Raw genomic sequence first — 20,909 nt, forward strand, 5'->3', positions numbered from 1 at the left:
TTCAGACTCTGTTTGCCTTGGTATCAGCAGCAGAGGCTGCAGAACAGCAAATATTGCAGAACAGCAAATATTGCTGCCTGATCCTTCCTTCCACTGGAAGCTTCCTCTCAGAGGGACACTTGCCTGTATGAGGCGTCAGTCCATCCCTACTGGGAGGTGTCTCCAACTTAGGCTACACAAGGGTCAGGGACCGACTTGAGGTGGAAGTCTGTCCATTCTCAGAGTTTAGACACCATGCTGGGAGAACCACTGCTCTCTTCAGAGCTGTCAGACAGGGATGTTTCACACACAGAGATTTTTTAAAAGTGGAGAAAACATTGAAAAGTTTTCTATGATAATCTGTTGTTTCACATGGTCCCAAGCTAACCATGATCACTGAGTTATAAGAATTGAGGTAGGCAGAATCAGAGACCATCACAGAAGACAAAGCAGTCTGTGGACTCAAGAATTGCAGTTATATAGAGCAATAGGTTTTGATTACAATTACTTACACATTGGAACTGCCAGAAGGAAACTTCCAGAAGCTTACAATGCATGGTTGAATTGTGCCCTTCCCACCAATTTTATAGATAGATAGATAGATAGATAGATAGATAGATAGATAGATAGATATAACTATATAGATAACTAAATAACTATATATATATATAAAATTGGTGGGATCAACCATGCATTGCATATGTATATGTGTGTGTGTGTATGTCCTAATCCCCAGTATCTCAGAATGTGACCATAAATAGGTTTATGCAGATAAAATTAGTTAAGATGAGATTATACCTGTATAAAACAGACACCTAATCCAATATGACAGGGGTCCCTATGAAAGGAGGATATTTGATACCGATCACAGACCCACACAGCGGGAGACTGCCCTGAGAAGATTGGAAAGAGGTTACCACCAACCAAGGATAGGTTACCACAAACCAGGAGAGAGGCCCAGAAGACATCTTTCGCCAACACCTTCACAGGGAGCACAACCCTGGCGACACCCTGGTCTTTGACTTCTGACCTCCAGAAATGTGAGATGATCAATTTCTGTTGCTTTAAGCCAGAAATTTGGAGGTAGTTTGGTATAGGAGCTTTAGAAAACACACACTTCTGCTAAGTTTTTGAGAAAATCATATGTTAAAGAAATTACAGCCCAATTTTGAAAAGCCTGTGAGTATTTGGCCCTAATATCACCTCCAAGCCTTTGTGTAACAGCAGTGGACACGGAAGTCCATGCAGTCACTCAACAGAGCATCCTCTCCAAGCAGAAGAAAACAGATAGTGAGGAACTTCCCCAAAGGAAAGGCTGGGGCAACAGAGGATAAGAGTGGGTCAGCTCTTTCCAGAGAAGTCCTGGCAGCTGGCAGATGAGTTCCATGGAGAGCTTCCTGCACTGTGTGGTCAGGGATGTCTTACAAGGGTTAGGATGTTAGGTGGTTCTTGTGGTTGCTCTAAAGAAATACCTGAGACTGGCTAATTTATTAAAAAAATATAAAAGGGGAGGTTTTATTGGCTCATGGTTCTTTAGGTTGCACAGGAAGCTTGGCACCAGCATCTGCTCAGCTTCTGGGGAGGCCTCGGGAAGCTATAATCATAGCAGGAGGTGAAGGAGGAGCAGGAATGTCACATGGAGAGGGGGAGAAGTGGGAGAGGTGCCACACACTTTTTAACAACCAGATCTCATAAGAAGTCACTCACTATGGCAAGGACAGCACCAAGCCATGAGGGATCCACTCCCATGACCCAAACACCCCCCACCAGGCCTCACCACAAACACTGGAAATTACATCTCAACATGATATTTGGGTGGGAGAAATATCCAAACCACATCAGTGGCCATAAACTCAAGGTTTGGCATCTAGGAGTAACTGATTGGACACCAAAAATTAAAGGACTTATCAGAACCAGTCTTATAAGGCAGGCTTGGTTCCTTCCTATGAAAAGTACCTATTATGTGTGTTTTTTCAAACTTTTCTTTTGTAAACGATACTTTATAGAGTGGCTGTCCCTTTGCTCACATGTCAGATGTGCTTGGAGATTAGGGTGTGAACAGTTTATTACTTATAGCTTAGTTTGTAGCTGCTGAGCTGTGAGAAGTCACGTTCACACTTGAAGCCAAGGGCTGCCCATCAACCAGAGATCCTGAAATTGGTTGTCGAGGAAATAACTGAGTGACTGAGATAATGGGTATGTTCTGAGTGGAAGTGTGAGTACAGACATTTGGGTGACCAAAGGAGTAGACCGTAGTAGGCACTTCACGTAGTTTCCTGAAATCCATCTAAGTAAATAAAGGATTCCATTTAAGGGCTCAATATGGCTTTGTGACTTAATTCTGGACAATGGGACATAAGCAGAAGAAACATATGGAGCTTCCAGATCCTTCCCTCCTTTATGTATTTACCGTACTGTTCACTGCCCTATGAATAGGCTGGAAAATGCTGACTCTGCTTGTAGGACGAAATAGAAATCAAGTGTGGAGGCTGGCAAATCAACACAAAATAAAACATTCTCTTCCAAAGCAATATTCCAGGGGAGAGAAGATGTCAAGTGGCTCAGAGAGGTTGAACAAATTGTCCAAGGGCAACCAGCAGAGTCATACCCCGAGGTTGGTCTCAGTTTTTTTTTCTCTTATTGATTCTCTTTTCACTATACAAACCAGCCACTCAACATAAAGGTCAACAACTACTAAAAGAACATTTAAGTGTGTATGCTAACATTTAAGTATAGTAATCTTTGAGATAAAATGTAGGTAGACATATGTATGAGTCAGGGTTCTCTATAGGGACAGAACTAATTATATATATAAAGGGGAGTTTACTAAGTATTAACTCACACAATCACAAGGTCGCACAATAGGCTGCCTGCAAGCTGAGAAGCAAGGAGAGCCAGGCTAAGTTCCAAAACTGAAGAACTTGGAATCCAATGCTCGATTGCAGGAGGCATCCAACACAGTAGAAAGATGGAAACTGGGAGGTTGGCCAGTCCTATCTTTTCACATTTTTCTGCCTTTTTTGTATTCTAGCTGTGCTGGCAGCTGATTAGATGGTACCCACACATATTAAGAGTGGGTCTACCTTTCCCAGGCCACTGAATCAAATGTGAATCTCTTTTGCCAGCACCCTCACAGACACACTTAGGATCAATACTTTGCATCCTTCAAACCAATCAAGTTAACACTCAGTATTAACCATCACAACATAGGACTGGCTAGAGGTTGCTGTTTTTTTAATATACATAAAATGTATACACATCAATATAGAAAACACTAGGTAAATACTAGTAGAAAATAAACATACCCAAGTAGAAAATTAATAAAGAAGAAATACAAATAACCACTAAATCTATGAAAATATAAAAATCCATAAACACAAAGATATATTAATTTTTTTGCTCATTATATTGGCAAATGAATCAGAAATCATCTAAATGTCACAAAAGCAATAGTTAAATAATTTCTGATTTGTGGATGAATGAAACAATATTTAACCATTAAAATTAGGATTTTAAAGTTAAACTAATAACATGGAGAATCATTTATTTTAGTTTTAAATGAAGAAGCTGAAAAATGATATAACGATATGGGTTCAGTATGATATGAAGCATCTTTTTTTTTTTTTTTTTTTTTTTTAGAGGTGGAGTTTCACTCATGTTGCCCAGGCTGGAGTGCAGTGGCGCGATCTCAGCTCACCGCAGCCTCCACCTCCCAGGTTCAAGCGATTCTCCTGCCTCAGCCTCCTGAGTAGCTGGGATTACAGGCATGCGCCACCACACCCGGCTAATTTTGTATTTTTTGTAGAGATGGGGTTTCTCCATGTTGGTCAGGCTGGTCTCAAACTCCTGACCTCAGGTGAACTGCCCACCTTGGCCTCCCAGATATGAAGCATTTTTAAGCATCATGGAATAAAAGACCTGAAGGAAAATGTTCCAAATATTTTAGGTCTCTTGATGGTGTTCTTTAAAGAAGTTTTTATTTACACTTGTCTGTGCTTTCCTACATTGGCTATAATAAGACATAATAAATTTGTAGCCAGAAAAACAATGTTTGAACTCATAAATAACTCCAAATTCAGAGCAAAGGGCTTGTCACCCTGACACCTAGCGTTTTCACAATGTCTTCCATATGCTTCTCTCAGACATGTGGCTGCCTCTTCCAGAACTTCCACTCCCGTGATAATTGTACAATATTTGACTTCCACTCCCCTGCTAATTGTACTGTACCTAATCCTCACACACTCTGATCTGGCCATTTTCTCCTCAGTACCTGACTTATCTTCCCTCCTCCTCGACTGAGCCAAGCACTTAAAGGCTCAAGGTTGCTGGGAAGGAAGAGGATCCCGTTACGTATGGAAGACACACGCTAATAGTGCCAGCAGTGTGGAGTGGGGACCAGGGGCCCTCAGCAAGCTGGCTGTAGCCAGTTCTCAAGGCAGGAAGTAAAGAAGCAGAAGTGGCAGAATAATGTTCGGCTTCTTGAGTATAACGAGACGTTATCATTGATGACGACGTTGTTGATGATAATGATGATGATGATGATGACAGGGCTTGTATTTTGTCAGTGGTGTTCAAAATTTTAATTTGCTAATATTTTACTGTGATTGTATTTTACAAAAGTAACTTCCATACAGATTGGAAATAAAAATAATAATAAACCAAAAAAACCTAAAACATACAAGCATCTGGTTCTTCACCACAGATGCTCTGAGAAGCACAGTATGAGAGGTGTGTCCTTGTGGGCACAGAGGCAGTGAGTTCTTGTGATCAGATCCTGGGTTGCTGCAGAGGGAATGCCAGCAAAGGAGGGATGGAGAAGCAAGTAGAAGGTAGCTTTCTCCCAGGATCACCTGGGAGAAAGAGAAAAGCAATTCTGAATGGTGACTCCTGCATGTTCAGAAAAATCCATCAGAATAAAAGCCCATCAGTGACCAAGGGGATCTTCTTTTTCCTGGCTTGTCCGATCATGTCTTTGTAAAACTGCTCTCTGCCCTTGCTGTGAAACAGTGAAGACCCAGATGTGCCGGGAGATCAGGTTACCCTTCTCAGAGTCCCCTCCCACCCGCTCTACACATCTATCCTCTGGAAGAGTGATACCGGATGTCATTTGGGGGAAAATGCATGAACGAGTTTACATGTGTGGCCTTAGGGCACTGGCAGAGTAGGTGTTCCCCAAACATTTGTTAAAGAGAATCTTGTGTTTTTATAAAAACAAGAAAAACCACCACTCTCAATGTGCCCACCTCAATTTCCTTGCACTGCATAAGGGTTCAGCTAAAATAGAAGGATAATGTTTCCAAACTAGACTAAGGAAGCTGATAAATTTGATCTTGGTGAACAAGAGGGAAATCTTCAGTTCTTACAATAGAATCTTCCTCCAGGCCCTGAGATTGGCCCATGCTTTGTCACAGGATTAGATGTGAAATCACATCATTTGCTTCCTTCAAAGTTTCCAAGCATCTTAGTTCTCACTTTTATTACCTGCTCTTATCAATCAAGAACTATTACAATGCTTTCCACATTTTTCTTTCATGCTGTGACTTTATTTAAAACAGGGAACTTTTTGTACACCTGGAAACTATCTAGCAAAGGGTAGACACTTCAGAAGACACACACACACAAGTTGGGTAGTAGTGGCTCTGATTTCTAGAAATACAAAGAAAACTGTACTCACAAAGAGATCCTTATAGCAGGTTCCTTCCATTCATGAGAGGATAAAGTTAATGAGCCCAAGGTCAGGGGATCAATCACCATATGAACCACTTAAGTCTGGGCTGGGGCAGAACTTTGTCCCTCAGCAAAAAGCTGCACCCTGTCATCGCCATCTTGTAAATGTCAGGCACCAGTCGCAAATGCAACTAGAACAGAAAATGAGGACAGTGTTAAAGTTTCCAACCAACAACTGCAAAACAACTAGAAAATTATAACCGTCATCATCATACTTCCTCACAATTATAAGATGTTTTGGCATGTAAAATATGTTCGTACATATTTCTTTATTCACTTTCAAATATCGTTGATCCCATCGGCCACCTAAGGAAGTAAGTGATGTGCTGTTTAATTTTAGAGATGAAGAAATCGAGACAAAAAATGTTACTCAAGCAATGAGTGGCAGATCCAGGACTCCAGCCAGATATTGACAAATACTGCCTGAAAACCAAAATTTAGTAACAGGGAAAAGGTGAAATTTTGTTTGTACATAAAAGAAGATCTTTTCTGTTTCGTACAGTTTTACCAAAAGGCAAGGGTATACCATTATCACAGAACTTAAGAGCAAAATAAAGTTGAAATAAGTCCTTCGCACTAGGTGAATATTGTCTCAGGCAGTGATTGACTGGGAGGGTTGTAGCTCTGGGCTTAGAAGGAATGCGAATTCTGCTTTTCCAAAAACAGATAAGAGGATCTGTGACTACTCTGCTTGGCATCACAGAACCTCAGGACCTGAAAGAGAAGGACCTGGAGAAGTCGTCCTTCTTAGCTGCTTCTCCCTGTAGAAGAAATGAGAGTTCCATTTCTAATATCCCGGTTCTCTGGAAGCCGACTTTGAGCCAGGGTTTGGCATAAAGATATTTATTAGGATCAACACCTGTGGGAAGAAGCAGGAAGGAACAGAACTGGCCTGGGAAAAAGGTAACACCATTGTGCAGGCTGAAAGGAGCCATGGCCAGTCCCACAGGAGCTCCAGAAAGGAATACTGCCCATGGCAAAGGTCCCCATCGTGCAGAATGTCTGGGCCTTTACCCCAACCTTGTTCTCCTGGCCTTGGGTTGCCCTGGGAAAGTTGTAACCTCAGGCCAGGTGGCTCTCCTCAGCTGAGGGCAGAACTTACAGGAGCAGAGAGCTGGGGGCCTTGGGCTGACACCCCAATGGGCGTGGCAGCAGGCCCTCCCTGGGGTTGGGATCTAGATAGTGTGTCTATAGGTCTAATTGGATCTACCCCATTGGTGAAGGATGACAGAGGTACACAGCAAGGAAATATCCAAATTCATCTAGGAATGGCCCCTAAATACCAAACTAACTTAATTCACAGAAAGATAAAATCTAGATATAGAACCCCAGAGAAACAAACAAGAATAGTCATGAAGATTTAGTAGCCTCAGATGGAAGGCCAGGAAATCAGAGCTGCAGCCAAGCCTTATTGACTATGGTAGCCAGAAAGAGGTGCCACATGGATACTCCCAGCTTATTCTTAGTACAAAGATGGAAACATATTTGTGAAAATAAGCCTAATTTCTAAGTCCAGCTTTCACTGGGGCAAAACTGTCAATATACTTTCTGCTGTAATTGGGACTGTCTAGGAACACAGGCTAAATCTCATAATGGAAAGCCTAGATCAAACTCATCCAACCTGTAGCTCAGAATAGCTTGGAATGTGGCCTAACACAAATCTGTAAACTTTCTTAAAACATTATGAGACTTTTTTTTTTTTTTTTTTTTTTTTGACAGAGTCTTGCCCTGTGGCCAGGCTAGAGTACAGTGGTGCCATCTCAGCTCACTGCAACCTCCGTCTCCTGGGTTTAAGCAATTCCCCTGCCTCAGCCTCCCAAATAGCTGGGATTACAGGCACGTGCCACCACCCCCAGCTAATTGTGTGTATTTTAGTAGAGACAGGGTTTCACCATGTTGGCCAAGATGGTCTTGATGTCCTGACTTCATCATGCTCCCACCTCGGCCTCTCAAAGTGTTGGGATTACAGGCATGAACCACCATGCCCGGCCACATTATGAGATTCTTTTGCAATTTTTTTTTTTAGCTTATCAGCTATTGCTAGTGGTGGCGTATTTTATGTGTGGCTCAAGGCAATTCTTCTTCTTCCAACGTGGCCCAGGGAAGCCAAAAGATTGGACACCCCTGGTCTACATGATAGAACCTGGAGAACACCAACCTGAAGTGGAACCTGATGTTTTCTCTAAACCAGTAGAGAAGACCACTATCACATTCTCCTGCTGGGTGTAAACCTTCCTGACTTCACCATACACATTCATGGTATATTTTATCTTTCAATGAAATAACAAATTACGTTTTTCATACTGTACAAAAGAGAATTACATTAAGTTCTAGATGTGTATTACAAGGTTATTTTTCACAGATTGCAACAAGTAGTGTGCAATGCTTGGTAAGTTTCTGTGAGAGACCTCTGCCCATTGTGACAGCAGCTTGCTATTTAATGTCATTTGTGAAGAAAAAGTAGAATCCATCCATTGAACACACACAAAATAAGGTCACCATACTGAGCTTTGCTACAGTCTAATTTTCCCTTATTATGATCTCTATCATTTCCGTCCTCAGAGAAGTTGCAAATGGGTTTGACATTTCCTCCATCCCTTTCATGAAAACCATGACATGCTGGGGAAAATCCAAGGCCCACTATTCTAGCCACTGATTAAGGAAGCAGAGCATCTAGATTATTTAGGTTTGGTGAGAATTCACTTCACTAGCACAAAGAGGACTGGAAACACACAAATGTAAAAGCCGACATCTAGGTGAGAAAAGGTCAATGCATCTCTACATTGTTTCAAGCAAAAGATAAACTGTCAAAGAAATAACCCCTTTAACAGATCTCTTGGTTTCTTTGGATCCTGAAATTTCAACTCTTTTCTAATTTGAAAAAAAGATACATAAATTTACGCCTACTTTGTACTAATGGGTCACCCTTGGTTTTGTAATCATGTACAAATCCATACAGCAGAGGCAAACAGAAAATGTGCTGCCATGGCATGGCCACTCATCAGATGCCCTTCAAAATGCATGCGTTCACTTGGTAGGTGTCCTTGAAAAAGGATTTCATTTCAGTTGTTCCAATTCTCTATTAATCAAACTTTTGATGCTTGCTTACATTTTAAGTAAAATTTTTCTACAGAAAACCCGTATGCCAACAGCCTGATACACACATACTGTTCATCCAGGTTATTTATATTCAGTTGACAGATAGACAGTACCTTCTATGAGCTAAGTACCATGACAAGAACTTTACAGGCATCAATATGAGGACTCACCAATGAGACCTCATTTTGCAACAAATAAAAACAAATGAAGATGAACGTGCCTCATGAAATCTTAGTTCATTGTGATACCTCCTTATTCGTACACATGAGGCTTAGATCATAACAATACATGTTGGTCTGTGTTTTTACTAGTCTCAGAAATACCTTCTTCCATTGTAGAATCCTACAGTTCTCTTCTATTTGCAGTCCTCTCCCTTTGCCATAACAACTGCCAGCACATGTGGTTGCCATGGCAAGCCGAGGAGGCATTATTAAGAAAGATAAGAGCTAAGACCTTACCTTATAATTCAACCTTGGTAGTTTATTTTTTCTCTTGAATTCTTCATATTTTATGACCTACTTCATTTGCCCATGAACTCCAAATGCTTTCCAGATGCATCTGGACTTTATCAGATAACTGGGCAACAAAGGTACTCTTGGCTTTTTCCTGGTATTCAGCAGCAAAAGAGAAAACAAGCACCAATACTACAGAATCTCCAGGCCAACTAAGAAAATGGCATGTAAAATTATTGTAACACAGAAGAGTTAGATATTTAGCACAACCGGCTCTCTAAAAGGTGAGAAAAGAGTTTAATAATGGAAAAACAAATAAGTAAACTGCAAGTATTAATAAAGATTTAACTCCAGATTTAAATAAGGAATTCCAAATTGCTCCCCAAATTCCAGTGAAAAGCACTCTGACCATTTGAATATGTCACTTGTCAGCTCTTTTAATGAAATAAAATAGCAACCATATAACAAGGCTGGTACTGCAGCATCCGCCTTACCGGTAAAAAAACTGCAGTTCAGAATAATCAAATTCCTTGCCCAAGATTGTCCCATGTAACAAACAACAGATGCAGCTCTTTTGACCTCGAGTCTGGCACACTTCACAGCATTTTATGCTGCCTCAGCAGTATTTTTCTTCATAGATTAATTATTTCCATTTGGTACAAGGTGGTCTTTTGCCAGTTTGAATGGCATGAACAATATTTTCTGTTGCAAAACCGTCCCTGGGGAGGCTTCCTCAAGGTGGAGCTGTGATATTGCACTCCCCATCCACACTCCTCTGAGTGCAGCCCGAAGGCATCCTTGGCCTCGCACATTTCCCTGAAAGTAAGAAGTTGTTCTTAGGTTTGCTGCACATCATAAACACCTGTGAAGGTCTGAAAATGGCAACTTCTTAGTCTTAACCTCTGAGATTAAAATTTAATTGGTCCAGAGTGTAACTTGGGCCTCAGGCTCCTTAAAAGCTCCCCAGGTAATTTTATTATGAGGCAAAGTTATAGAAGCACAGATCTAAAACTTTAAAGGAAACTTCGGTTGTGTAATAGGTACCTTTATACTGAGCAATGCATTAGAATCACTTGGACAGACAGTAAAATACATATTTCCAGGTCCTATCCTGGAAATACAGGGGTTGGAATCATGGGTGGAAATCCCATGATTCTGGGTGGAAATCCCATGATTCTGATATAGTCAACAGTCGGCATTTTGCAAACCGCTGATTTTGGACGCCTAAAACATGGACAGATTAGAGAAATGGGCTATTGCAAACTTTGGGAATCACCGGAATCCTCTTTTAACTATCAGAGCCTCTAAGGAGGCTTATTTCTGAAACATAGTACCAATTATACATCATTCAGTCATCATGATTTAACAGCTCTTACAGAAAGAGAACACACGGAATGCCCACCTGACTGTGTGATGAGAAATGCCCTGTTACAGCAGCTGCCAGGCTGTGAAGCCTGGGTTCATTCAACTCTGGAAATCTGAAACAGAAGATAATAATTACATTTACAAAAATCCACATGAGTACCATTCAGGACATAGGTATGGGCAAAGGCTTCATGACTAAAACAGCAAAAGCAATGGCAACAAAAGCCAAAATTGACAAGCGGGATCTAATGAAACTAAAGAGCTTCTGCACAGCAAAAGAAACTATCATCAGAGTGAACAGGCAACCTACAGAATGGGAGAAAATTTTTGCAACCTACCCACCTGACGAAGGGCTAATATCCAGAATCTACAAAGAACTTAAACAATTTACAAGAAAAAAACAACCCCATCAAAAAGTGGTCAAAGGATGTGAATAGATACTTCTCAAAAGAAGACATTTATGCAGCCAACAAACATATGAAAAAAAGCTCATCCTCACTGGTCATTAGAGAAATGCAAATCAAAACCACAATGAGATACCATCTGATGCCAGTTAGAATTGAGATCATTAAAAAGTCAGGAAACAACAGATGCTAGAGAGGATGTGGTGAAGTAGGAATGCTTTTACACTGTTGGTGGGAGTGTAAATTAGTTCAACCATTTTGGAGACAGTGTGGTGATTCCTCAGGAATCTAGAACCAGAAATACCATTTGACTCAGCAATCCCATTACTGGGCATAGATATACCCAAAAGATTATAAATTATTCTACTATAAAGACAAATGCACACACATGTTTATTGCAGCACTGTTCACGATAGCAAAGACTTGGAACCAACTGAAATGCCAATCAATGATGGTCTGGATAAAGAAAATGTGGCACATATACACCATGGGATACTATGCAGCCATAAAAAAGGATGAGTTCTTGTCCTTTGGAGTGACATGGATGAAGCTGGAAACCATCATTCTGAGCAAACTAATACAAGAACAGAAAACCAAACACTGTATGTTCTCACTCATAAGTGGGAGGCGAACTATGAGAACACATGAATTTAGGGAGGGGAACATCACACACTGGGGCCTGTCAAGGGGTAGGGAGTAAGGGGAGGAATAGCATTAGGAGAAATGCCTAATGTAAATGACAGGTTGATGGATGCAACAAACCACCATGACACATGTATACATATGTAACAAACCTGCACGTTCTGCACATGTATCCCAGAACTTCAATAATAATTTTTTAAAAATCCACATTAGCTAGGCACGATGGCTCACACTTGTAGTCCCAGCTACTTGAGAGGCTGAAGCAGGGGGGATCGTTTGAACCCAAGAGTTCAAGGCTACAGTGAGCTGCCATCATGCCACTGCACTCCAGCTTGGGCAACAGAATAAGACCTTGTCTCTAAAAAATAAAAAAATAAAATAAAATAATAATTTCCACATCATTGTTCAGAAATTAGTTTCTCTTCAAAATGCTTGATGTTCTTTTGCCCTTGGTGAGTCATTTACTCATCTGGTTGTCTTGACAGGATCACCAGTGATTTTAGGTTGACATATAACTTTGGCAAAACTGATTATACCCAGAGTGTTCAGCGACAAAGGTCAATTCTGTATTTGTAATAAAACGTCAGTTGAGGCCAGTCGTGGTGGCTCAAGCCTGTAACCCCAAAACTTTGGGAGGCTGAGGCAGGCAGATCACCTGAGGTCAGAAGTTCGAGACCAGTGTGGACAACATGATGAAACTCCATCTCTACTAAAAATACAAAAAAATTACCCAGGTGTGGCATTGGGTGCCTGTAGTCCCAGCCACTCGGGAGGCTGAGGCAGAAGAATCACTTGAACCCAAGAGGCAGAGATTGCACTGAGCTGAGATCATGTCACTGCACTCTAGCCTCGGTGACAGAGTGAGACTTCATCTAAAATAATAATAATAATAATAATAATAATAATAATAATAATAAATAAAATGTCAATCGCAACTTGTCAAAGCTTTAAAAAATGAGACAGGTCTCCCTTCAACTCCACTTGCACTGCATCCTTTTTTGTGGAACCCCCTGTATGAGCTCCTTTCTATTGAGTTCTTGTTGCTAAGGCTCCCATTACTTCCTAATCAAATCCAACCCTATTCCAAAGAAAGGGCCTAAACCTCATTTTCCTCTTGATATAATACACTGGAAGTAACTTTCAATGCCACCTCTTTTAGTGAAGACATTATCTGACTTACAAAAATACACAAGTATGTTTAACACAAATTTCCTGTTTATTATGTACCATCATGTACTACGGGGGGAATAGAGAGAAACGAGTAAGACAAAGCCATGTTTCAAAAAGCTTGCTACTCTCCAAGAGAAGCATAGTAAACCAATACACATCAAGGATTGTCCTCTGTTCCATGTAGACATAGCCATAATGAGGATTCACAGGCATGGGCAAGTTAGTGAAGGCTTTCATTGAGACATGACCTGACTCATAGAGGATTTACTGGAATTTTACAATTAAAAAAAAAAAAAAAAAAAAAAAAAAGCAAAGTGCCCTCAAAGAATTTATGCTTCAGAAAACATCCACAGCAAACTCACCATTTGAAAGTTATTCATGATGACTGCCCATAGGAGACAGGGAAGATCCCAGAGGAATTTAAATCAAAGAAGTTTGCAGGAGGCCTGGAGGAGGCCGTTGAATGCCATGAGAAGAAGTCTGTGCTTTTTCTTTGTTCAATTTGTAGTCACTAGGATGACAATCCCAGATTTGTGTTTTAGAGATCTATCTAGCAGTTGTATGAGAGATGCGTCTAAGCAGGTCAAGAATGAAGGTATGAGAATATCGGGTAGTTCTTATAAAAGTCCAGTTGTGCAATGATGGGAGCTTCTATTAAGTCATGGGGGGATGGGTTAGGATATGAGCTGACTGACTTGAGATAGGCGTAAAAGGAAAGCAAGGATTTGGACAGTCAGGACGAAGTTAATTGAAAATTCAGATATCAAGGAAGAATACATGAGGTTTTCGTTTGAAACAGGGAGAAAGTAAAGAATTGTTTAATAATTTTTCCGAGTTTTTCCAATAAAGACTTATAAGTGGTTGACTCTCTCTTTTCTAAGCATTTCCTTTTCCCCTGCCAGATTTTAAAGTTCCTTCAAGATTGAAATCATCTTTTACTGACTACCTGCATCTCTAATAGTGCATTGCACAGGTAGGCACTCAGAATAAATAATCAAACAAAATTACACGTTAGCGAAACCTATCAAAGTATCAGGAGTGCAAAACACATGAAACAATGCAATGCATGGCCCAGTATTTCAAGTTTCACGTTGAAGAAGACAAAGTGATGCATGCGTCTGTTGGGCTTGTTGAGTACTTTTTCCTGGCTAGCTTTTCCCCAACTGGTTTGTTCATGGCCATGAAGCTTGCAAGCCTGATTCTCTGGCTTTTGGGGAGAATACTGAGCTATATGGCATTATTAAATGAGTGCATTTCTAGCTAGAGCATACTCTGTTATTCGCAACCAAGAACCATATTCATATTTTAAATAAAATCATGCCTTATAATGCCAAAGAGCTTATTTGGCAACAAAAGCTAATATTAATCTTCATTAATTTATTATTTCTTTCATTTACTAGAAAATATCTAAACATTGCCTACTATGTGCTCTGCAGTATTCCTGGGGCTGAAGGCAGTCGTGAGCATGACATGTGTGCCCTCTCTGTCAGGACACTAAAATAGGCTAGCAGAGGAATCAGATAATAAACAACACAATTTAAAAAAAAAACCAAAAACTAGATATTCCTAGAAGTTCTGTGAAAAAAAAATAGAGGGATTAAGGGAGAAACTTCAGTCAGTGTAACTTCTTTAAGAGTACTCAGTGAAGATAGCTTTGAAGAGGTGGTATTTAATCTAAGATCTAAAGAAGGAGACACGGTGAGGAGTGCAGTAAACGGTGCAGGGAAGGAAGGAAGGGAGAGCTTGGCTTGCAAAAGCCTGATCTGGAGCCTGGTAAGGGAGCGAAGTGAGCCCTAGGATGAACCTGGGCTGTCCTGACTTCCAGGCTAAGATTATAAGGTCATATTAAGCAAGACACTGACAGATTTTAGCAGCATGATCAAATTCAGCCTTTTTCTGACTGCTGTGTTTTAGAACAGCGGTCCTCAAACCTTTTGGCGCCAGGACTGGTTTTACGGAAGACAAATTCTCCAAGGATGGGATGGGGGGATGGGGGGATGGTTTTGGGATGAAACGGTTCCACCTCAGATCATCAGGCATTAGATTCTCATAAGGAGTGTGCAACATCGATCCCTTGCATGCGCAGTTCATATTAGGGCTTTGCACTCTTATGAGAATCTGATGCCACTGCTGATCTGACAGGGGATGGAGGTCAGATGGGAATGCTCATCACCCACTGCTCACTTCCTGCTGTGCAGCCCAGTTCCTAACAGGCCATGGACGGGTACCCGTCCAAGGCTGGGGCATTAGGGACCTCTGTTTTATTTATTTATTTATTTATTTATTTATTTATTTATTTATTTATTTATTTTGAGACGGAGTCTCACTCTGTCGCCTAGGCTGGATTGCAGTGGCATGATCTCGGCTCACTGCAACCTCCACCTCCCGGGTTCATGTCATTCTCCTGCCTCAGCCTCCCAAGTAGCTGGGACCACAGGTGCCCGCTACCACACCCAGCTAATTTTTTGAATTTTTAGTAGTGACAGGGTTTCACTGTGTTAGCCAGGATGCCTGGCTAATTTTTGGTTTTTTAGTAGAGACGGGGTTTTACCATGTTGACCAGACTGGTCTCGATTTCCCAACTTAGTGATCCCCCCGCCTCGGCCTCCCAAAGTGCTGGGATTACAGGCGTGAGCCATCGCGCACAGCCGGAGACCTCTGTTTTAAAAGACAGATTCACAGGGTGGGCACAGAAGGAAGGGCACCAGAAAAAGAGTCATCTAGAGAATAGGGGAAACTGCTTTGGCAAGGCTGGTGGTTACACAGACAGAAATCACTAACTAGGTGGATTCAACACCATTTGATGCTGGAATCTATTATGGTTTGGTGTTTGCTGGGTTGCATATAGGAGGGAGAGAGTGAAAAAATAAATAAGTAATTTTTAGACTTCTTGTTTCAGCAACTGGATAGTTTCGCTATCTCATGGTGTGAGAAATGTCGGAAGAGGGGCATTATTTAAGTTTGGGGTGAAGAAGAATGTCAAGAGTTCAGTTGAGAAAATATAAAGCAGAGACACCTGCAAGATACCAAGTGATGGTATCAAATACATAAATCTAGAGGGTGGAGAAAAGTCCAATATATAAATAGAAATTTGAGGATATTTACAAACAAGTGGTACAAACAGCCATGGGGATGAATAAAATCACCTAGGAAGAGTATTATTCACTAGAGTGGGCAGAGAACTGAGGAAGTTCAGCATTTTAGGGCTGGGTAAAGGAGGTGAGTCACAAAAGGAGGCTACGAAGGAACAGCCAGAAAAGTAAGAGAAATCTCAGATGACGGTGCTGTCACAGGTCAAGTTATGTGAGCATTTCCAGAAGGATGTCATGGTATTTTGTTAACATTTGTAAGATAAGGAAAGGAAAGCATATAATCTAAGGGGAATGACTGGGGAAAGAGGGGAATTTAATGATACGAGAGAGTGAGTATAATTAAAGAAATGAAGCACTTGTAAAGGAAAAAAAAAAAAAAAGCAAACAAACATGATCCAGAGCTCCTGTAGCAAAAAGAGCCTTTGTTAGAAGATGGACCAATTCCTCCATAAACAAAAAAGAAGATGAGTCCAGGCTCAGACACGTGCACACAGTCGGTGCTGGGGAGGTGAGGGGGGCATCCAATGGTTTTTGTTTTTCTAATGAAGTGAGAGGCAGCGCCATCTGTAGGCAGCATGTGGCAGGAGTGGCGCAGAGGGGAGTGATGGGGGATGAGCTTGAATAGAAAATCAGGCCGAGACGGGCGGATCACGAGGTCAGGAGATCGAGACCATCCTGGCTAACACGGTGAAACCCCGTCTCTACTAAAAAATACAAAAAACTAGCCGGGTGAGGTGGCGGGCGCCTGTAGTCCCAGCTACTTGGGAGGCTGAGGCAGAAGAATGGCTTAAACCCGGGAGGCGGAACTTGCAGTGAGCTGAGATCCGGCCACCGCACTCCAGCCTGGGCGACAGAGCGAGACTCCGTCTCAAAAAAAAAAAAAGAAAAAAGAAAAACAAAGGTCTAAAATAATTAGCGCAGAGAGTGGGAGAATGAGCTTATTAGAGGAAAACCAGTAGGATTTCTTAGAATTTTTGAGTGAGAAGTTAAATTATTAATCATGAATGTATGAAGATGATATTATACTCTTTTGTCTTTTTCTAAACATTCTATAGTGGTGTTCACATTCACAGATAAAGGCATGAAGACTTTATGTGAATCTAACCAAGATCAGTGTTTTGAAAAACAAACAGAAGGAAACAATAAGCATGCAAGAGAAATGACAGCCTTTCTAAAGGGAAAGTTATTTTCAAAAGATGTAGTAGATTGAATTATTGCTTCTACCTATTCACTGTGCTTTCTTGTAAAGAAATTATATGCAGTTGCATCATGCACAAGATTTGTAGTGTCTCCCATTGGAGAAGTATGTATCCTCACCCAGATGACATCAAGCTTGTTTGTGTGACTTGCTTTGGCCAACAGCATGTAAATGAATGTGGCCTGTATCACATCTAAGCCACAGCATTGAGAGTCGTGTTTTGCGATGTCGTTCACTTTTCCATCCTTTGGGAAACAGTTGAGTTTCTACTCACACTGCTTCTCATCCTTTAAGCCAGAAGATCAAAGCTGTCTTCATCCAACATGGAGTAGCTGATAAGGCAAGCTACAGTTGGCCCAATGTTGTTTGGGGTAATAAACCTGAACTTCTTCATTTGCTTTGGGGCTATTCTTATTTCGACTTTGTTTCCACTTACCCAGAACTTCTTATTCGATTAGCCCATCTTAATTCAGTCTCTTACCCTTTGGACTTGATGTTAGTATTTGGTACCTTGCTGCTTGAGCTTGACTCTTGGCTCCAATGAATCCCTCAGGGACTTTTCCGGAAATTTTCCTGGCCTTTTCTTCCTCCAACCTGTCCAGCTATTCCTGCACTGTCTGGACCCACAAGCTCAGAGACAGGGCAGATTTGAACAGTTCCTGTTCTGAGGAATGCTCAAGGGGAATTGATTGTTCCAGATTGCGAAGGCTACATAGTAGGTTGTGCCTCCTCCTCAATTTAACTAGAAACAGAAGATGATACTCAGGGCCCTCAAGGAGGTCATTCCAATCTGGAGAAGCTGGTTCTAATGAGATCCAGTGGCCAAGAAAGAAAGTTGTAGCAGCCAATTCAAGTGACTTCTGCCACAAACATAGCATAGATTGTCCTTGAAAATCTGGGTGCCTTGTTTTCCAAAGGTCTTCTTTTGAGCTCAAGACATCAGGCTGTACTATTATGCATATAGCTTAGAAATATAATGATTTTAAAATCAATTAAATTAAAGTCAAAATATTGTTTGAGATATGAAAAAGTGTTGCAGACTGAATCGTTATTAAAGGTGTTGCAGACAAACTGCATCCTTTGAAGTCCTAATCCCTGATGCAACAGTGTCTGCAGATGGGGCCTCGGGGAAATAAGTAGGTTTAGATAAGGTCCTCGGCTCTGATCTGATGGAAGAGACACCCGAACATTTTCTTTCTCTTTGTGTGTGTGTGTGCGCGCGTGCGCGTGTGCGCCTGCATGCACCGAGGATGTCACAAAAAGGTGCCCATCTACAAAACAACAAGGGGGCCCTGACAGAGAACCAATTGGCTAGCAACTCGATCTTGAACTTCCCAGCCTCTGGAAGTGTGAAAAATAAATTTCCGTTGTATAAACCACCCAGTCTATAGTATTTTGGTAATGTGACCCGAACTGACTAACACAAAAGGTAAAAAGAGAAGAAATGTGTTTTCTGTGACAAATCTGACTCAATTTTCAGTATTCCCACTTACTGGAATTTTGTGAAAATCTTTTGGTTTACAATATTTCCTATTTAGGAAACAGTGCACCTAAGCTCAGTCATATTTTACTGCCTTCATTCATCACCTGTCCTTAATGAAAAATAAATTCAAGTAAGCGAATGATGAGATGGATCCAATTATTCTCTAGAGCTCTAGAGGGTGTTTCATGCTCCCTAGATGGTATATAAATGCCTGAACATTTGTATACAAATTGATCAAACATGCAAATCAGTAATCTGGGACTGAAAAGACACAGAAATGATCTTGGAAATGGTATTTCAGAAAAAAAAAATTAGAGTATCATGTTGGTAGACACAAAAGAACTTTGATGAAAGCAGCTGTTAAATTGTTAATTTAACATAAAGATGGAGCTGATGATTCAAAAATGATCAACTAGGTTGCAGATATTCTGCACTCTGAATAGCATAGGCTGCACGGCATTCAGCCCGCTTCTCTGCTGTCATTTGAGGCTGCATTCTATCTGCATTAGCAGAACTGTTAATAAATCACATGAGCAAGAAATGAGGAACTGAGAATCTCCAGGTGTTTGATAATGCCTCAAATATCTTCACCACATGTTTCAGAGGAGTCATGTGAGTTCAGAAACATGACTTGGTGATTACTCACTGCATTGCTCTGGCTACAGCCTAGTTAACTTCTACAGAATAAATTTAAATACCAGGTTAGGGTCACTATGATGCTTTCTTCCGCCTAGCCCTCAGGACTCTCTTTGATCCTTTGTGTACGGTAGAGATCGGTATCCATTGGTCAACTCATGGTTCCTTTGTCATAGAACATTTTTTTTCCTTACCAAGTCCAGATTTGTTCTCATTCTCTGTCTCTCTCTCTCTACCCTACCCCTATCTCTCTCTCCCTCTCTCTCTCTCTCTCTCACACACACACACACACACACACACAGAAAGATACTTTAACTAAGATAAGAATAGAATGGTAAAAGAGAAAAGTTGTGCTTGTCTAGTCTCCAGGTTTAATATAAATGTTATTACTCAAAGGACAATTCTTAGTGTTATAATTGAGAAAATAAGAGCTGAAGTCTGTAATTAAAACATAAACTCATTGGCATCTACTAGTAACTGATCGGACACCGAAACTTAAAGGACTTATCAGAACCAGCCTTATAAGGCAGGTATGGTTTTCTACAAGAAATCTGCAAGACAGGGGATGTGACAACCTTTGAGATGTAAGTCTCAAATTCTGGGGGCCGTTGACATGGTGTCTGATGCATCTTAATATCCTAGGAACAAAACATTAAAAGGGCAGAGGTGAGCTGATCGTCAAACACACGTGATCTGACGTTCACGACAACGTTCTTCATTCTAATCCAAATCAACTTTTTGATTTTATTTTTCTTTCTTTCTCAAACCCTTTTGTTTCTCAAATCAATTTCTAAATAGAGATAATTCAACCTTGTTCTATAAGTATGTTTCCCAGGTGTGTTTTATTTAATTCTGTGCAAAAGATCAAGGGAAGGAAGAACCCTTGATACTCCCCTGAAAATATAAATATACTCATTAGCACTTTTGACAAGATGGTTAGTAGAGTGCTTTCAGCCCAATAAGGAGACATCATTGTAACAGTAGCACAGGACTCTCCCTGCATTTGTGCAGAAAGGACAATAGCCAACTAATTAGTTTTAAGAGAAGACTCAAGATACCACTTGTCCACAAAGATTCCCACCAAAATGTAGGACTTGGCTCAAAACTTTCCTCTTGGAAAAAAAATATTCTAAGAGTTACAATAGATTCAGTTAGGAAAAAATTGTCATCAGAGAACCCTCTGAGTTACCTGGAGATGGAAGGAGAAGCCCCCATTCTCACCCCACTGGCTCAGTTTTTCCAACAGAACACACGTATAGACCTCTGCAAGTATTCTCCTGTATATCTGATTCAACTAGCCATTTTCCTGGTGGCATGACATTCATGAAACAGCAGGTGAAAGGCAAACATATGAGACTCCAAGAACATCTCATCAGGCAGAGAGATGACTGTGAAGAAGTGTTTAGGGGCCCAGGTTTCAGGGCAAATTTTATTAAGAATGAAATCCAGGCCCTATCACTGACTCTTGTACACTTATCTTCCTAAGCCTCAATTCCCTCATTTGTATAATAAGAATCATCTTCACATTACAAAGTGGTGCTGAGAATTAGATCACATATGTCAAGTGCATATTGCATAATAAATACCCCCCCAACTATTCTCTATGTATGTATGTATCTATCTATCTATCTATCTATCTATCTATCTATCTATCTATCTATC

Source organism: Piliocolobus tephrosceles, chromosome 15, assembly GCF_002776525.5.
Source record: "Piliocolobus tephrosceles isolate RC106 chromosome 15, ASM277652v3, whole genome shotgun sequence".
NCBI classification, from domain to species: domain Eukaryota; kingdom Metazoa; phylum Chordata; class Mammalia; order Primates; family Cercopithecidae; genus Piliocolobus; species Piliocolobus tephrosceles.